We start from the raw sequence: 14,551 nt of genomic DNA, 5'->3' as shown, positions 1-14,551 counted from the left end.
CCGTAGGCAGACATGGCTCCCAAGAGAAGACAGGCTCTGTGCACACTGCCCACAAAATGAGGTGGAAACTGAGCTGCACTTCCTAACCTCCTGCCAAATGTATGACCATATTAGAGACACATATTTCCCTCAGATTACACAGACCCACAAACCCATAATTGGAAAACAAACCCAATTTTGATAAACTCCCATATCTATTGGGTGAAATACCACAGTGTGCCACCACAGCAGCAAGATGTGTGACTTGCCACAAGAAAAGGGCAACCAGTGAAGAACAAACACCATTGTAAATACAACCCATATTTATGCTTATTTATTTTCCCTTTTGTAACTATTTGCACATAATATGACATTTGAAATGTCTTTATTCTTTTTTTGAACAGTGTTTACTGTTAATTGTTATTGTTTATGTCACTTTTGTTTATTATCTACTTCCCTTGCTTTGGCAATGTAAACTTATGTTTCCCATGACAATAAAGCCATTGGAGAGAGAGAGAGAGAGAGAGAGAGAGAGAGAGAGAGAGAGAGAGAGAGAGAGAGAGCAACAGAAAGGGAAATAAAAGGATTGGGAAAGAGAGGGAAAAGAGGGGAGAGGGGAAGGGAGCAAGCAAGGTAAGGTGAGAGAGAGAGAGGCTGCCTTTGCTACTGCTATCAAGAGCCCTTAATTATTTTTTAAAAAGAGCCCTTTTGTTCTCTGTCTGGATCCGACTGTGATATAGACATTCTGGGTATCCTTGGGGGTCAGGAGAAGCAAGCGCAGCAACATTTGTACAGATGCTGTGTTATTTTTATGCTTTACTTGATTTGCAGGGTGGCATTTTTCAGTGTTAACAGCAAGGCTAACTGTTACAGACGCACATAGGGACTCCAGCCAATTTTTGTATTGTTACGCTTACTTACCCCTGTGGGCTCTGTGGGGAGAAGTAGCTACAGTAGCTAGCTGATTCTGTTAGGGAATGGAGTTAACTTAGTTGTAAAATAAATGTGCTAGCTAGTTTGATGTGATGAAGAAGTGTGCTGTAATAGATGTAAAGTTCAGGAGCTAGCGACTAAGGCTTGAGCTATAGCCATGGGAGGGTAGCTAGCTACTAGCCTGCCCTGTTGTGGAAGTGAGGTAACCAAATATTTGTGTAGGGGAAATGAGGTAGAATTGTGAGAGAAAGTAGTGAGGGAATCTAGTAATCTCTCATAGGACTAGGAGGGAGCACACTGTAATCAGGGCTGTGCGCGCTAGCCTTTGCTCGCTAGTTCTGTTGGAGAGGTAGGCTGGTTCTCAACACGTAACATGCATGCTTTTTTGTTCTCACATCTGACCGCACCTGAAAAGCTGATTTGGCATTTCCATGTTTAAATTTAGGACTAATAATTCTGTGAAGCTCACCGAGAAATACGGGAATTTTCAGAAGGCACCAGTGTTTGACTGTTTACTTTTCTCTGGGTTGGAGAGAGGGAGAATGTTGTCGCTTATTTTTAAAGCCGGTGCGTTTTCTCATGCTCATGCATGGATATAATTTCTGCGGTGGGTTCATCTGGAGGAAGTTTTGGTTGACATGTTGTTTCTACAATTCACGCTTGTTGCTAACCACCAATATCTCTCTCCTCCTCTCTCTCCTATTGCCTCCTCCCTCTCTCTCATATTGCCTCCTCCCCCCTCCTCCCTCTCTCTCTCCCCCCTCCTCCCTCCCCCCCCCTCCCTCTCTCTCTCCCCCCTCCTCCCTCTCTCTCTCCCACCTCCTCCCTCTCTCTCACCCCCCTCATCCCTCTCTCTCCCCCTCCTCCTTCCCCCTCCTCCTTCTCTCCCCCTCACCTTCCCCCTCCTCCTTTTCTCCCCCCTCACAATCCCCCTCTTCCTTCTCTCCCCCTCACAATACCCCTCCTCCTTCTCCTTCTCTCCCCCTCACCTTCCCCCTCCTCCTTCTCTCCCTCTATCCTTCGTTTCGATTATTAACTATTCTCTAGCTGACTAGGCAGCGCTTGGTGGATGCGGATGGCATCATCAACCCGGTGGCGTTTTACATCTACCTGACTGCGTGGGTCAGCAACGACCCGGTGGCGTACGCAGCCTCGCAGGCCAACATACGGCCCCACCCCCCGGAGTGGCTCCACGACCGCACAGACTCCATGCTCGAGACACGGCTCAGCAGTGAGTGACCAATCACAGCACACTTTACTACCACAAACACCTTTCAATGGCCAATCATGTCAGACACGCTTTTTGCACTCAATAATTATTTAGCACACTGGCCTACAGATTTGTCAATTGAATTAAAAAGACTAAGACTTTATTTAAGAAATGTGCAGGAACTGTTTTTTTCTGCCTCTGGTACCTCTGGTAGCTCATACTGCTTTATGGTGACATGGAGCTATCCATCTGTTTGTATCGCTAAACACACTCATATACATTTATGAACTACTTGTTGTGTTTTGTGGCCTAACTATTCCATGGGTCATTTCACCTTGAGTATAACATTTTACTTATTTTGCTCAACTTCACTTCCATGGGCTTTTATTACATTTGAGCTGCAGTTATTTTAGAGTACATGTTTGTGCCATTCCATCTGTGGAGTTAATTACCCATGTCTACTTTCTGGTTTTAACTGAGGTAGTTTACAGTATACTGAGCTGTGTGTGTGTGTGGGGGGGGGGATAGCACGCTGTGGTACTCTAATGGTGCCTGTGGTGAATGTCATAACTCTTACCACAACAGGCCGCTATGGATCACACACACACACACACACTTAAAACTCTGTGACCCCAGAACTGCCTACACCCTGTTCTCATTTCCTTACCACACACACAGAGAGAGTGCGCGCACACAAAGGAAAGGGAAAGACAATTATTGGGAAAGAGAAAGGGAGGAAAAGGGTGTGAGAAAGAGAGTGAGGGAAAAGAGGGTGGACAGGAGAGGGGAAGTAAGCAAGCATGGGAAAGAGAGAGAGAGGCTGCCTTTGCATTACAGGGGGGAAGATGTGATTGGATAACAAGCAGTGAGTATAAATATGATTGGCTAAGCAGGGTAGAGTGCTTGGCTATACAGGAACCCCCTGGAGCAGAGCAATGTTGGCAGAGCTCCAACTTCCAGTCCTAATGGACATTTGTAGTGGAGATTATAATGGGCCAAACCATGTTAGCAAGTAGTGCTGGCTGACCCTCCAGGCACTAGAAAGTACACACACACACACACCCACAGAGAGTCTTTGCGGTGACATTTCTGGGATGTTTTTGATCAAACTTGTGTTTTTGAAGGAAAAGTCCTAGGCAAAACTATATGGACTGGATGTTATAGTGTGAGTGTGGTGGATATAAGATATTATACTGGGGGTGTGGTGAGTATAACATATCATAGTGGGGGTGTGATATAAGATATTATACTGGGGGTGTGGTGGATATAAGATATTATACTGGGGGTGTGGTGAGTATAACATATCATAGTGGGTGTGTGGTGGGTATAACATATTATAGTGGGTGTGGTGAGTATAACATATTATAGTGGGTGTGGTGAGTATAACATATTATAGTGGGTGTGGTGAGTAAAACATATTATAGTGGGTGTGGTGAGTATAACATATTATAGTGGGTGTGTGGTGGGTATAACATATTATATTGGGGGTGTGGTGGATATAAGATATTATGCTGGGGGTGTGGTGAGTATAACATATTATAGTGGGGGTGTGGTGGGTATGACATATTATAGTGAGGTGGGTATAAGATATTATAGTGGGGTGTGGTGGGTATAAGATATTATAGTGGGGTGTGGTTGGTATATGATATTATGGTGTGGTGGGTATAAGATATTATAGTGGGGTGTGGTGGGTATATGATATTATGGTGTGGTGGGTATAAGATATTATAGTGGGGTATGGTGGGTATAAGATATTATAGTGGGGTGTGGTGGGTATAAGATATTATAGTGGGGTGTGGTGGGTATAATATATTATAGTGGGATGAGGTGGGTATAAGACATTTCAGTGGGGTGTGGTCGGTATAATATATTATAGTGTGGTGAGGTGGGTGTAAAAAATGTATAAAAGGGTGTTGTGGGTATAAGGAAGCTGAGGGAACATGGGGAGAATGACGTTAGTTTAGAACATGTGTCTTGGCATTGTTGCAATAGTCAATACAAACCAAACGTGTGTGTGAGAGAGGGAGAGAGAGAGGGGGAGAGAGAGAGAGAGAGAGAGATAGGTGATGATTCAGGTTGTAATAGTATCAACTTCAGGCCTGATACTCTGCTGTCATTAGCCCATCACTAGGCTGAGACTGGAGAGAATGGATCCCCACACACACACACACACACACTCTTACACGCACACATACATGACATGTCAGTCTCTACCAAGGCTCATGGGACCATGTTCTAGCTCTGCCCACCAGCCAGTCCTGATTAATTTGTGTGGTGAGGCAAAGTGAGTTGGTGCTGAAATATGGTGCACTTGTTTGAATGTTTGAACTCCACCATACCTGCACCTTTTCAAAACCTCTACCCCCCCCCCCTTCTCTCTCTCTGTCTAGTTCCTGCTGCTGAGCCCATTGAATATGCACAGTTTCCATTCTACCTCAACGGGCTCCGCGAGACCCCCCCAGTTTGTGGAGGCCATCGAGTCGGTGCGGGCCATCTGCAGTAACTACAGCCGCCAGGGCCTACCCAGCTACCCCAACGGCTACCCCTTCCTCTTCTGGGAGCAGTACGTAGGCCTCAGACACTGGCTGTTGCTCTCCATCAGCGTGGTGCTAGCCTGCACCTTCCTCGTCTGTGCCCTCTTTCTGCTCAACCCTTGGACTGCCGGCATCATCGTGAGTACTCACAGGCTAACGCAGAGAGATACACACACAGATGCATACAGCCATCCTTTGCCTTGACGACAGCTTTATACACTCTTGGCATTCTCTCAACCAGCTTCACGTGGAATGCTTTTCCAATAGTCTTGAAGGAGTTCTCACATATGCTGAGCACTTGTTGGCTGCTTTTCCTTCACTCTGCGGTACAACTCATCCCAAACCATCTCAATTGGATTGAGGTCAGGTGATTGTGGAGGCCTGGTCATCTGATGTAGCACTCCATCACTCTCCTTCTTAGTCAAGTAGCCCTTACACAGCCTGGAGGTGTGATGGGTCATTGTCCTGTTGAAAAAGAAGTGATAGTCCAAATAAGCCCAAACCAGACGGGAAGGCATATCGTTGCAGAATGCTGTGGTAGCAATGCTGGTTTAGTGTGCCTTGAATTCTAAATAAATCACTGACAATGTCACCAGCAAAGCACCCCCACACCTCTTCCTCCATGCGTCACGGTGGGAACCACACGTACGGAGATCTGCCATTCACCTACTCTGCGTCTCACAAAGACACAGCGGTTGGAACAAAAAATCTCAAATTTGGATTCATTAGATTTACAACCGTCTAATGTCCATTCCTCGTGTTTCTTGGCCCAAGCAAGTCTCTTCTTATTATTGGTGTCCTTTAGAAGTGGTTTCTTGACAGCAATTCAAGCACGAAGGCCTGATTCATGCAGTCTCCTCTGAACAGTTGATGTTGAGATGTGTGTGTTTATTGAACTCTGTGAAGGATTTATTTGGGCTACAATTTCAGAGGCTTGTTACTCTAATAAAGTTTTCCTCTGCAGCAGAGGTAACTCTGGGTCTTCCTTTCCTGTGGCGGTCCTCATGAGAGACAGTTTCATCATAGCACTTGATGGTTTTTGCGACTCCACTTGAAGAAACTTGAAAAGTTCTTGACATTTTCCACATTGACTGATCTTCATGTCTTAAAGTAATGGCGAACTGTCGTTTCTCTCTTCTTATTTTAGCTGTTCTTGACATAATATGCTCTTGGTCTTTTACCAAATAGGGCTATCTTCTGTATACCACCCCTACCTTGTCACAACACAACTGATTGGCTCAAGTAGGAAATAAATTCCACAAATTAACTTTTAAAAAGGCCTGTTAATTAAAATGCATTCCAGGTGACTACCTCATGAAGCTGGTTGAGAGAATGCCGAGAGAGTGCAAAGCTGTCATCAAGGCAAAGGGTGACTACTTTGAAGATTATAAAATATGTTTTGATTTGCTTAACTTTTTTGGTTACTGCAAGATTCCATATGTGTTATTCCATCGTTTTGATGTATTCACTATTATTCTACAATGAAAAAAAATAAAAATAAAAACTCTTGAATGAGTAGGTGTGTCCAAACTATCGACTGGTACTGTATATATGAATAAAAAAATAAGAAATTACCAAAGTTACAATAGATTGCCATAGATTTTCAGTTAATTATACCCAAATTCCGGTAATTTAGGTAAATTACCAGTTGCTTTGCAACCCTACTCATGTGAATGCACACACATGCAAACGCACACACATTCTAAAGTGGCATTCTTTTTGCATTGAATATATGGGCAGAATGTGTGTTCACATCATATATCAGTATAAAGTCCATTTTCATAAATCTGTCAGATTAGACTCCTGTAAAAAGGAGACTTCCTTATTACAGAACATTCCAATCCATCAGTTTTAAACCTCCACTCCCATACACTGTGTGACTGTGGGAGTGTGGAGAGGAGAGGGAGGAGAGAGGTGGTGAGTGGAGGAGAGGGAAGGAATGAAGTGTGTGGAGGAGAAGAGAAGGTTGGAGAGTAGTGGTGAGTGGAGGAGAGGGAAAGGAGGACAGGAGTGGTTAGTGGAGGAGCGGTGAGTGGAGGAGAGTAGTGGTGAGTGGAGGAGAGGGAAAGGAGGACAAGAGTGGTGGTGAGTGTAGGAGAGGGAAAGGAGGACAAGAGTGGTGAGGAGAGGAGAGGGAGAGGAGTGGTGAGTGGAGGAGAGGGATAGGAGGAGAGGAGTGGTGAGTGGAGGGAAGAGAGGAGGGGAGTGGTGTGGTGAGAGGAGGAGAGAGAAAGGAGTGGAGGAGTGGAGAGGAGTGGTGAGTGGAGGAGAGGGAAAGGAGGACAGGAGTGGTGAGTGGAGGAGCGGTGAGTGGAGGAGAGGGAAAGGAGGACAAGAGTGGTGGTGAGTGTAGGAGAGGGAAAGGAGGACAAGAGTGGTGAGGAGAGGAGAGGGAGAGGAGTGGTGAGTGGAGGAGAGGGGTAGGAGGAGAGGAGTGGTGAGTGGAGGGAAGAGAGGAGGGGAGTGGTGTGGTGAGAGGAGGAGAGAGAAAGGAGTGGAGGAGTGGAGAGGAGTGGTGAGTGGGAGGACAGGAGTGGTGAGAGGGAAAGGAGGACAGGAGTGGTGAGTGGAGGAGAGAGAGTGGTGAGTGGAGGAGAGGAGAAGGAGTGGAGGACAGGAGTGGTGAGTGGAGGAGAGGAGTGGTGAGTGGAGGAGAGGGAAATGAGGACAGGAGTGGTGAGTGGAGGAGAGGAGTGGTGAGTGGAGGAGAGGGAAAGGAGGACAGGAGTGGTGAGTGGAGGAGAGGAGTGGAGGAGAGGGAAAGGAGGACAGGAGTGGTGAGTGGAGGAGAGGAGTGGTGAGTGGAAGAGAGGGAAAGGAGGACGAGTGGTGAGTGGAGTGGACGCGAGGAAAGGGAGGGGAAGGGAGGAGAGGGAAGGCTAGGAGTGGTGAGGAGAGGAGTGGTGAGGAGAGGGGTGGAGGAGTGGTGAGTGGAGGGTAACCCTAATCCTTATTACAGAACATTCCAATCCATCAGTTTTAAACCTCCACTCCCATACACTGTGTGACTGTGGGAGTGTGGAGAGGAGAGGGAGGAGAGAGGTGGTGAGTGGAGGAGTGGTGAGTGGAGGAGAGTAGTGGTGAGTGGAGGAGAGGGAAAGGAGGACAAGAGTGGTGAGGAGAGGAGAGGGAGAGGAGTGGTGAGTGGAGGAGAGGGATAGGAGGAGAGGAGTGGTGAGTGGAGGGTAGAGAGGAGGGGAGTGGTGTGGTGAGAGGAGGAGAGAGAAAGGAGTGGAGGAGTGGAGAGGAGTGGTGAGTGGAGGAGAGGGAAAGGAGGACAGGAGTGGTGAGTGGAGGAGTGGTGAGTGGAGGAGAGTAGTGGTGAGTGGAGGAGAGGGAAAGGAGGACAAGAGTGGTGGTGAGTGTAGGAGAGGGAAAGGAGGACAAGAGTGGTGAGGAGAGGAGAGGGAGAGGAGTGGTGAGTGGAGGAGAGGGATAGGAGGAGAGGAGTGGTGAGTGGAGGGAAGAGAGGAGGGGAGTGGTGTGGTGAGAGGAGGAGAGAGAGAGAAAGGAGTAGAGGAGTGGTGAGTGTACGAGAGGGAAAGGAGGACAGGAGTGGAGAGGAGTGGTGAGTGGAGGAGTGAAGGAGAGGGAAAGGAGGAGAGGAGTGGTGAGTGGAGGAGAGGAGTGGTGAGTGGAGGAGAGGAGTGGTGAGTGGAGGAGAGGAGTACAGGAGTGGTGAGTGGAGGAGAGGAGTGGTGAGTGGAGGAGAGGGAAAGGAGGACAGGAGGGGTGAGTGGAGGAGAGGGAAAGGAGGACAGGAATGGTGAGTGGAGGAGAGGAGTGGTGAGTGGAAGAGAGGGAAAGGAGGACGAGTGGTGAGTGGAGGATAGGAGTGGTGAGTGGAGTGGACGCGAGGAAAGGGAGGGGAAGGGAGGAGAGAGAAGGATAGTAGTGGTGAGGAGAGGAGTGGTGAGGAGAGGAGTGGAGTGGTGAGGAGAGGAGAGGGGTGGAGGAGTGGTGAGTGGAGGAGAGGGATGGGAGAAGTGGTGAGTGGAGGAGAGGGATGGGAGAAGTGAGTGGAGGAGAGGGAAGAAGGAGAACAGTGGTGAGTGAAGGAGAGGGAAAGGAGGACGAGTGGTGAGTGGAGTGGAGTGGACGCGAGGAAAGGGAGGGGAAGGGAGGAGAGGGAAGGATAGGAGTGGTGAGTGGAGGAGAGGGATGGGAGGAGTGGTGAGTGGAGGAGAGGGATGGGAGAAGTGAGTGGAGGAGAGGGAAGAAGGAGAAGAGTGGTGAGTGGAGGAGAGGGAAGGAAAGGGAGGAGTGGTGAGGGAAGGGAAGAGACGGGAGGGAAGGAAGGAGAAGAGAGACGGGGAGTGGAGGAGAGGAGATCATGCTGCTGTGTTTTTCTAGCCCAGTCCTGTCCCAGTGTTTATCTTGTGCTGTTGTGTTTAGTCTACTCTGTCTCTCCCAAAAACGGACCTAAAATAAATGGGGATAGGACACAAGTTACCCAAGCAACCCCCACTCCCACCTAAAATACAGCCCGTTTCCCTATTTCTCTCCTACACATGTGCTGTAGGGGTTTCCAGTGATACACGCATGCATGCACTCACAAAGTTAATTGTATTCAGAACTCTTGACCTTTTCCACATTTTGTTACATTACAGCCCGATTCTAAAGTGAAAACTGTTTTATTGAAATTTTTACAAATGTATAAAAATGAAATTCCTTATTTACACAAGGTGCATCTTGTTTCCATTGATCATCATTGAGATGTATACTCCAAGTTGTAGAAACCTGTGGTGAATTCAATTAATTGGACATTATTTGGAAATGCACACATCTGTCTAGATAAGGTCCACAGTTGACAGTGCATGATCAGAGTAAAAACCAAGCCATGAGGTCGAAGGAATTGTCCTTAGAGCTCCGAGACAGGATTGTGTCGAGGCACAGATCTGGGGAAGGGGACCACAAAGTGTATGCAGCATTGAAGGTCCCCAAAAACACAGTGGCCTCCATCATGCGTGAATATATGAAGAGAGCTGGCCGCCCAGCCAAACTGAGCAATCAGGGGAGAAGGGCCATGGTCAGGGAGGTGACCAAGAACCTAATGGTCAATCTGACAGTGCTCCAGAGTTTGTCTGTGGTGATGGGAGAACCTTTCAGAAGGACAACCATCTCTGCAGAACTCCACCAATCAGGCCTTTATGGTAGAGTGGCCAGACGGAAGCTAGTCCTCAGTAAAAAGCACATGACAGCCCGCTTGGAGTTTGCCAAAAGGCACCTAAAGGACTCTCTGACCATAAGAATCAAGTCTGTTGAAATCAAGATCAAAGTCTTTGGCCTGAATGCCAAACGTCACGTCTGGAGGAAACCTGGCACCATCCCTACGGTGAAGCAATTTGGTGGCAGCATGATATGGGGATGTTTTTCAGCAGCAGGGACTGGGAGACTAGTCAGGATCAAGGGAAAGATGAACAGAGCAAAGTACAGAGAGAGATCCTTGATGAAAACCTGCTCCAGAACCTCAGACTGGGGCAAAGGTTCACCTTCCAACAGGACAATGACCCTAAGCATACAGCCAAAAATACGCAGGAATGGCTTCGGGACAAGTCTCTGAATGTCCTTGAGTTGCCCAGCCAGAGCCCGGACTTGAACCAGATCGAACATCTCTGGAGAGACCTGAAAATAGCTGTGCAGCAACGCTCCCCATCCAACCTGACAGAGCTTGAGAGGATCTGCAGAGAACAATGGGAGAAGCTCCAAAAATACAGGTGCCAATCTTGTAGCGTCATACCCAAGAATACTTGAGGCTGTAATCACTGCCAAAGTTGCTTTAACAAAGTATTTTGAGTAAAGTGTCTGAATACTTATGTAAATGTAATATTTCAGTATTTTAATACATTTGCAAAAATTTCTAGAAATCTGTTTTTGCTTTGTCATTATTTTATTTATTTTGAGTCCCATAGGGCGGCGCACAATTGGCCCAGCGTCGTCCGGGCCGTCATTGTAAATAAGAATTTCTTCTTAACTGACTTGCTTAGTTAAATAAAGGTTACACACACCACACTGACCAATAAGTTATTTTGTTGACATTTACATATGTCCCCATTACCAGTAAAACATAATCAAAACCTATTTCTTTCACTTACTTGCTGTGCTGTTTCGTTGTTCTGAAGTTTCATTCTCTTAACCAAGATTTCAATGGAACACCATTTGGGTCTTTGCGTGTCAAAAAGATACATGTCAAATAACACTATTTACGTGTAATCAGAAGTTGCGGTCGAAACAAATTATGCTTTATTACCAATGCAGTATTGTAAACGTATCATTCGTGGCCGGTGTTTGTTTGTTTTCAGAACAGCATTGACAGTGTTTTTGTACAGCTTTGACAGTGTTTTTGTACAGCTTTGACAGTGTTTTTGTACAGCCTTGACAGTGTTTTTGTACAGCTTTGACAGTGCTTCTGTATCTTTTTTTGACATGCAACGACCTAAACGGCGTTCTATAGTATGTATGTCGTGAAGCTAATAGCAGTGACGCTATTATTGTGTTACTCCTGTAGGGCAACATCTGGAAAAATAGCACACTTGGCAGTGTGTACTGGTGCTCGACCAGTCGGCGAAAGCCAACATCACCCACGACAGAGAACGGTTGATTGTCAAGGGCAATGATTTCCATTATCTTGGCGTTAATGGATTTCACATTTGAGTTGTCTCGCTGAAATGTTTTTACTCTTTCAAATGACTGTTCGACTTGTTGACTGCTCGATCCACACAGCAGACATTGTGTGGGCTAGGTTAGGAATGCTGTGTTGCACGTGCAGCGCAAAATTTTACGCAGCGTCATTACGTCCGTTACCTACGTTACATAGGTATGACATCGTAGCTTTGACATAGTTTTTCACATCGCCATTAACCTCTTGATACTCCCCATCCCGGAGCCGGGATCGTGAATAAAGCCTCAGGCTCATTAGCATAACGCAACGTTAACGATTTCTGAAAATCGCAAATAAATTGAAAATAATGCGCCTGCTCTCAAGCTTAGCCTTTTCTTAACAACACTGTCATCTCAGATTTTCAAAATATGCTTTTGAACCATAGCAAATCAATCATTTGTGTAAGAGTATTGCAAGCTAGCTTAGCATTTTGCGTAGCATTTAGCACGCAACATTTTCACAAAAACCAGATAACCAAATAAATAAAATCATTTACCTTTGAAGAGCTTCGGATGTTTTCAATGAGGAGACTCTCAGTTACATAGCAAATGTTCAGTTTTTCCTGAAAGAATCTTTGTGTAGGAGAAATCGCTCCGTTTTGTACATCACATTTGGCTACCGAAACGAACCGAAAATTCAGTCACCAAAACGTCAAACTTTTTCCGAATTAACTCCATAATATCGACCGAAACATGGCAAACGTTGTTTAGAATCAATCCTCAAGGTGTTTTTTCACATATCTCTTCATTGATATGCAGTTCGTGGAAGCCTGCTTTCCCCTCAGAATCGCATGGAAAAATACCAGCAGCTGAAAATGACGCACCAATTTCGACGGAGGACACCGGGCGGACACCTGGAAAATGTAGTCTCTTATGGTCAATCTTCCAATGATATGCCTACAAATACGTCACAATGCTGCAGACACCTTGGGGAAACGATAGATAGGGCAGGCTCATTCCTCTCGCATTCACAGCCATATAAGGAGACAATGGAAAACAGAGCCTCAAAAATCCTGCTGATTTCCTGGTTGCCATTTCATCTTGGTTTTGCTTGTAGCTCCCGTTCTAGGGCACCCACAGACAATATCTTTGCAGTTCTGGAAAATTCAGAGTGTTTTCTTTCCAAAGCTATCAATTATATGCATAGTCGAGCATCTCTTTGTGACAAAATATCTTGTTTAAAACGGGAACGTTTTTCATCCAAAAATGAAATAGCGCCCCCATAGCATCAAACTAGACATTGGGCTGATACCGATGTTGGCATTTTTAGCTAATATCGTCCGATTCTGATATGTTCACCCATATATCGTGCATCCCTTGCTGTTTTTAATTCTCATTTTCTTTATGGGGGCGGGGGCGTGTTTTTAAACAATATCACTGGAAATATATTTTTTTAAGTTCCAAGCGTCTTTGACAGAGGGGATCAAGCTGATTCTATATAATTTTACAGAGGCCAGTTCATGACGGAAGGCTTGCTCATTTTTTAGCAAGCGTTTATGACAAATCAGGACAGGTCGTTTCACTGAGCAGCCATTATGAACACAGGCTGTAAAACAGTGATCACTAAGGTACCAGTCTGGTGTTTTCTCTAATGACCTATCAAGATTATTTGTGAGGATAACATAGAGGAGAGTAGCCTTTTCTGGGTGTTTAGAGTCATACCTTGTGGGGTTGGTAATAATCTGAGAAAGATTTAGGGAGTCCCATTGCTTTAGGACTTGTTCAGGTGGTTTATGCATGTCCGAGTTTAGGTCACCTAGCAGGAAAAATGCAGACTTGGTGTAAGAGGCCAGGATAGAGCTTAGGGCAGGTAGGGTACATGTCGGTGCTGATGGAGGACGATAGCACCCAGCAACAGTCAACAAAGAGCTATTTGGAAGATTAATGCTTAAAACAGCAAATGAAAATGTTTGGGGACAGACTTAGTGGAGACAACCCGGCACACTGAAGGTGGTTCTTGGTAAAGATTGCCACTCCCACACCTTTGGAAGATATGTCTTGCCGAAAAAGTTTATAACAATAAAGGTTAACATCAGTGTTCAAAACACTCTTTCTTAACCACGTCTCAGTAAATGACCAACATATCTGAATTGGAGCTGTGAACCCTCACTTTCAGTTGATCCATTTTAGGTAATAAGCTTCTAGTGTTAACGTGCAGAAACCCAGGCTTTTACGAGAGCAGAAATCAGTGAGGCAGATATCAGATAACAAGTCAGAATTGGGGCTAGCAAGAGTAGATGGGCCAGGGGGTACATGCACATTTCCAGATATCATCAACAGTAATACAGTCAAGGCACGGCAGAGGACAGGAAGAGCTCTGCAGTGCTGATTTTTGCCATCTGAATGTGCATCAGATGGCAACAAGATAATTTTGTACAGCAATTTCATCGGGTAGCATGAAAAAAGAAGCAGGCGAGAGCTGGTTAGAATAGGATGGGAGGCCAAACGTCAATGTAACCAATAGAGTCAGAGTCCCGAGTGTGGGAACAAACAGTCTGTCCCACGGTTGGGTGAAGAAAGTTTGTAGTCAATAAAGTATGCAGGAGTCATGAGGCAAATAGCAAAATGAACATTAAAAAGTGTGGTGGAGGTACCTGTACCAGACAGGGGACAGATCGCCAGGTGGAATCCAAGCAGCAGTGCAGCAGGCAATGGGAGTAGGTGTCACACCCACTTGGGAGAAGCTTTTATTTCTGGAGGCAGATTTCTTGTAGGAAATGCCAGTGAATGGTCTCTGAACAGCAGGAGTGGGCTTCAGAGGACGCTTCAAAGACTCCTGTCACTTGTTGGGGTATTATGGGGTATTGTGTGTAGATCGATGTGGGAAAAAACAATTAAATTCATTTTAGAATAAGGCTGTAACATTAAAAGTCAAGGGGTCTGAATACTTTCCGAATGCACTGCATACTGTACAATCAATGTCAATATACTTGGTGAAATAATGGTTACTAAACAGTACTCAGCATGACAGGGCCCATACAATTATCTTTTGAATTTTCCCAAATTCTGTTTTATTTTTCCCGGTTTTGAATTTCTTTCTGTTTTTTTCCTCTCAATAGTACAATTATTCATAGAGAAACAATGAAAATGGATGTTCTGATTCCATGTTAATGCTTAAATCACATCACAATAAAATGTTTTAGGTCTGAGGGGAAAACTAACACATTTACATTTTAGAGGGTAAATCCCCTTTAATTGCTCATCTAGCAAGAGAGGAATGTGTTGATCTAGCGAC

The 14,551-nt window shown here is 45.6% G+C and overlaps 1 pseudogene; it reads left to right on the top strand.

The window, feature by feature from the left end:
• Positions 1-14,551, top strand: part of LOC135513866 (protein patched homolog 1-like) — a 133,339-nt pseudogene that overhangs the window by 100,490 nt on the left and 18,298 nt on the right.

This window comes from Oncorhynchus masou, chromosome 25, assembly GCF_036934945.1.
Source record: "Oncorhynchus masou masou isolate Uvic2021 chromosome 25, UVic_Omas_1.1, whole genome shotgun sequence".
NCBI lineage: Eukaryota > Metazoa > Chordata > Actinopteri > Salmoniformes > Salmonidae > Oncorhynchus > Oncorhynchus masou.
This window is presented reverse-complemented; position numbering and strand designations above follow the sequence as displayed.